We start from the raw sequence: 6,000 nt of genomic DNA on the forward strand, positions 1-6,000 counted from the left end.
GAAGGGGGGTAGTTCAAAAAAGTGTTTGACCAATCGCGGAGGGCTGATTGCAGAATTGGAATAGAAAAGTTTGGAAAAGCTTTACGTTATAGCGCCCTTGGAAATGGTATTGCTCCTCGGCCGCAGAAAGATGCGCTTAGAGTTATCAATAATTTCTAGATTCAATGCTCTTCAGTGAAATGATTCGAAGACTGGTTAACGCCAGATTGCATTATGAGTCACATATTTACAGAATGCAACGCGGTATAATGTCCATTCCTTTTATTACTACTTCAGATGTGAAACTAAGCCTACCGTACCGAAACACATAAAGCTGAACAACTAAGCAAATTATATCGTTCTTGATCATTTTTACATGCCTCAGTGTGCTCCAGTAGTTAGCTCATTCAAAATAATTTTGATTGAAGAAGCTAAGCATAAAAGAAGCTAGGCAGTTGTGGCTATATGCGGGCCAATATCTGTCTTATCAAATGTACAGAAGAATTGCAGTGTTCAAGAGTTCCATATATGCGCTCATAGAGAATTAGGATAAAATGATGCCACAGAGTGCTGAAACTGAAGCTACATAGAAACTACGGGCACACAGAAAAGGCAACGTACCCGGAGCGCGTGCCGTAAGTAATAACAAATGATGGCGTCATGTACTGATCGCTCCAGAGCACTCCAGCAGAGCTGCGAAGTGGCAACTTCCTTGCTGAACTAAACTGGCTCCAGTATGCACTGGAGCCCGTTTTGAGCTCCCAGTACCGCTTGAAAAACCGTTCTACGCGATTTCGCTACGCCGCCGGAGCGCTCTGAAACTACACAGGCAATGAATGTAATCAGTAACGCGTGATTCACACGTTTCTCATCGTTGGACACTGTTCGAGGCGGTATCCCAGCGTTAGCATATATTTGCTATATGCATACCTGCTATCACGCTGTGCAAAGCAAATTCCTAGCAGATTAAAAAAAATATATTTCACGAAACTTCCCAAGTCTCCTCACATTTACTTGCGTCGTTCGTTGTGGAAGCGTGAAGGAATTACACCGAACGAAGAAACTGACGGTGATCCGCGTAACCCCTCAGTCTGCGTGCCCCTGCGTATAGCGGCGCAAGATTGCAGCTGTCTGTCCTACTTTGATAATTAACTCAATAATTCCGGGATAATCCGATCTCAACGGTTTGACAAGTAAGCAAGACACGTCCGTATGCAAAAAGTGGACACGCATGTTACTGAAATAAATTACCCCCCCCCCCCCCTTGAAATGCAAAGCGTTTGATTCGGGTGGTCGCACCGCCTCGCACGTTTGTATTGCGCCTTGAAGTGCCAGTGGGGCGTGGCGTTTCGCAGCGCTGCGCGTTGTTTGCAGGCACGATGCAGGACCTCGTGGTTCACGAGGCGCTGCGAATCTCCATTTCCCCTTCACAGGGTGACAGCGGACGAACGCAGCGTCGGCCTCGCTGCCAGGTGGCCCGCGCACGTCAGGTCGCCTGCGTGTAGGGCCACGCCAGCAGAGCGCCTCTGCGCCTTCCTGCATTGCACGTGGCGCCTGGCGCGCGTATATCGATCGCACCGCCACCCGCGCCCACGCCAACACGGCGCGATTACGTGGCGCGGGATCTTTTCCGCCCGGAACGACGCTTCCTCTTCCCGATGGGAGCACTTCCGCGGAAAAGACCCGAGTTCGTGCGCTCGCCCCGAGCCACGACGGCGGTTCTAGCTCCAAATACCGCGCGTGCTGGACTCGGATGAACTGCGACTGACCGATGCGGTGCCATCGTGTATGGTTTAAATAGACGCTGTAAATAGTACGCTTTAATAACGAACCGCCATGATTCGCACAATATCGTTAAAGTACAGATAGTCGGAAATTAAAGAAAAATGGTAGGTGACCCTAATATTTGACTTAGGTGTCTCTAAGTGGCACTCGCACCTCGGCATTGGTGTTCTTTAGGTTAAACTTAAGCGAACGCAACGCACGAACATAACTCGGAGGCAACTGTCTTTCATTATTTAGCCGCTTAAATATCATGCCACCTTCTTGTGTGTGGCGTCATTGCTTCCGCTTTCCACTTCCGGGTTTCCAGGAGTTTCACCAAAGTCGTGCTCACGGGCGGATCTCTAAAGTCTACGATTCCGTGCTTTGGTGCGCGGTAATCAGTGATTTCCAATTAATTCCAATTATTCCAGACACTTCAGTAACTCAACTTGTAACTAAACTTATGCTCTGACAGCATATCTATAATGAAACCCATGAATTTTGTGCTGTACAATTTTTTTTTACGATTTATTTCGAATTTCGTCCCCGGTCATCTGAGTGATTTCTAATTAATTCTAGTTATTACAGACACTTCGGCAACTCAACTTTTAACTAAACTTATGCTCGGATATTATATCGCTAATGAAACCCATGAGCTTTGTACTGTACTAATTTTTTCTTATCTTTTTTTTTTCAGATTTGTTTTCAATTTCCTCCCCGGTCGTCTCAGGAGGTGAATCGGAAGCATTGCGAAAGAAACAAGAGTGTCACTCGATGCTCGTTCCACTAAAGATAATAGCCCCTGGTACCTTAGCGATGCCAAAGACACGAAAGAAAAATGGTCACTTGACTTTCTCATGGCACCGGCCATAGGATATAAAGTAGCACCTATGACTATTCGTGCCGGCAGAGCCGCTGATGTAGTCGAATGTTTGAGTGTGCAGATTAGAAAACACAATTAAACTCGTGTCTCATGCGTCGCATGCAACTTTACCAAAACACGCGCACGCACACAAACGTTCGCACGCACACATTGTTAACTATTAAGGGCAGATTCATCTTTCAAATTCTCAAAAATACGTTAAATGAGAGGGTAGGACGATCTTCATGTATGGGGTAGATTACTGAGAGAATGACTCACGAACAAACAGAAAAGAAGCCAATGTCAAAGAATGTGCAAGCAGCACGACCTAAGCTCACCCATGGCACTGCTTGAGGATTTCTTATGTAAATGTAGTATAATGGTAGTGTGCATACTCCGTTCCCAACCTTGAAAACGTTAACGTGACAGGAACGACATGACGGCGACAATTTGCAGGGAAACCACCATGTCATGCACCACCCAGGCACCATTGCTACGATTGGCGTTTAGCATTGTTATGCCCCGCATCCCTTCTCGACGATTAATGGCTCACCGGCGAGCGTGCAGCAATGAAAAGCCTTTCACGCTGCATCGTCATTTCCTGAAGACTAGGGAGCTGGCGACTAAAGCAGCGTAACAAAGGCTGACGGGCGAGACGAGCGCCCGCCTGGACTAGACTAAACCCGACATAGACTGTGACAAACTAAGGCGCTCACGTCGAGGCGACAACAGCCGCCGCCCTCCGTGGAAGCAATGACTACCGTAAATACCCCTCTACCGGAGCCTGACCCTGACAAGTGGACCGTCACGAAGAGCCCACTAATTTATAAAAGGAGCCAATGTCGAGCTCTTCCGTGGGAACGAGTTCGACATCAAGTTCCCGGTTTGGCACGTCGTCGCCTTGTGTGCAGGGTCGAACGTGCAACATTGGAGGCGGAGCCCGGCGGAGCGATGTGGCGTCATGGGCGGGATTTTGCGAACGGTTCAACGATTGTGGTTGGCCGAGAAGAAGTGAGCTTCCCCAACGAGAGAAAGGGGAAAATAAGTGCACAGAAAGTGGATCTTGAGTGTTGTGGGGTCGTGCACCGATTCGTGCGAGTGCTCCTACTCGTGCTCATGCTCGCACTGGTGCTCGTGCTCGTACATGTAAACCAGCACCATGTAAATTTGTAAATAAACCCTTTTCATCATCTCTTGGACGTCGCCCCGGACCGCTCGATCGCCCGGCACCAAGCGCATCACCAGCACCGAAATTTAATTATTGCTCGCACACCCTAATCGCAACACCATGAAGAAGATCAGAAAGCTCTATTATATTGAGAGCAGACTCGCGCATAAGTATGATAGCCGACCGACACGCACGCATGAAGTGTGTCAGCAACAATACTACACAAGAATTACACCAAATTGCGTACACAGAAACCTGTTCATATATTAAGCAATGACAAAGCGTGAGTTAACAAGGCTGGCGAGTTTTCATTATCACCATATGCAGTCTGTTGTCTTTGTCGCGGCAGAACATGTCCACTGCAGCTTCTGAACATAGAAGGAACCGTGCTTAAGAGGACGGTATGAAGTGTAGCACGACAAGAAGAAAAGGGTTTTAAAGAAAAACTTTCTTTGCCTCTTCCTTCGACTTTACCACTGCTACTGCTGCTGTCTAGCACAGCGCGCCTAAGGATTGGGGTAAGGAGTTCAGAGCGTGTGTATACATGCTAGGAGCGTGGCAGAGAGGAAATGCAAAGCGAGAAACTCGTTTGGACCTTTGCACCGCGTCGAATGTACACAATGCCCTCTGGAGCTCCCTCGGTGTCACCACATTAGCCTCTTGACAGCTGTAATTATCCGTGACCCTCGCAAAAGCATGGCAGAAATTGCAGCCGTTTGTCTTTCTACTAACGCACAAATCCAAAGGGAAGCTAAATGGAACGGTAGAGAAGAAGGGGGAGAGGAGGCAGAGAATGGATAAAACTGACGCAGTCGCGGAACGAGTGAATAACAGCCTTGTCACTATTCGCTCGCAGTCCCCACATAAGGCGGGCGGCTGATAGGAAAAGGGTGACGGGATAAGGCAAGGAAACGCTACTACTAAAGACACAACAGCAGTTGCGGGTAAACGGGATAAATTTAAGTTCAAGGTACGGATCAGTACCTTTCTTCTCTTTCTTAAAGATAGACACTATGCAAATTTGTCAAGCGGACAACTTACGCAGGGCGTGCTGAAGCAAAGCCGAATTAAAGCGCACCGTAGGCTGTAGGCGACACTACAGAAGTGGTCACACGTCAAATCAACACTTCTGTGCTCGCCGGGGTAGCCTTACGGCAATGGCATTGCTCAAACCTCTCAGAGGTTATGAAGTATGATGCACAACAACGCCTCAAGCAAACACCTCTCCCTGTGTGTTCTGTGTACTACGCAGACAAACAGCAGTCGTGGACGCAAGGTAACGTTTAACATCGTCACCACTCTCGTATTGCAGTAAACACTGAAGAAATTAAAAATTCGCCGTCAACATGACCGCTAATTACCTTCAATCAAAGTAAACAGCACAGAAAGCTTCCCTTACGTCGATTCCCACAGTGTGTGGGTTACGCACAATTTTTTTAAAGGAATTTGGCTGAGGATTATTTTTTCTTGGGCTAGTTTGTTCGCTCCTAGGAAAGTAGCTTGCTTATTGCGGCCTAATGCTCAAGATGATGACACAGCTGACAGAGGGTAAAGCAAGTTGCAATCGGAATTCGTGGTACGAGTGGCATGCACAGTTCTGACTGTTGTTCTCCATGCCACTAGCGCCGCTATTTACCAATAGCCAGGCCCAAGATGACGCCAAATGTTCCGATGTGCTTAGCAGAAGCCGACCCGGTGAACGCGACGCAGGCTTTCCGATCGGCGGGATGTGAGCGTTTCTTCCCATCGGCTATGGGGTAGCGGCGGCCTTTCCTTCTCTTGTGCAACAAAGTCATCAAGGATCCGTCATTGCTACGCGGTAACGTAATTTGCATGCAAGTATGACAGGGGGTGGGGAACCAAACTGCGCGAGCCACATTGAAAGCGGCAAAGCCTACGCTGTGTCATGCGGAAGTTCCTTCATTTAGATGATACATGGATTAACACCCTCCTTCCTCAGTACAAGCTTCACAAGCCTGTCCTTGTAATCATGTGATCGTAGTGTAATGACGAAGATAGCCCTAGCGTCGTTGCTGCCGCATGGCTTCTGAAGTGAGGAAGACACAGACAAAAGGATCGGTGTTGCTGCCTTCCTCGCGCTGGCGGTCGGCTGGAACTGCTCGGCTATTCTCTGCGCTGGACCCGACGACACTGGGCCTCGCGTTAACCATCAATAAATCCTGTAGCATTTGGTGGAGGTACATTTGAGGCACAGGGACGAGTGCTG

This window comes from Dermacentor andersoni, chromosome 1 (genome assembly GCF_023375885.2).
Source record: "Dermacentor andersoni chromosome 1, qqDerAnde1_hic_scaffold, whole genome shotgun sequence".
Classification (NCBI taxonomy): Eukaryota; Metazoa; Arthropoda; class Arachnida; order Ixodida; family Ixodidae; genus Dermacentor; species Dermacentor andersoni.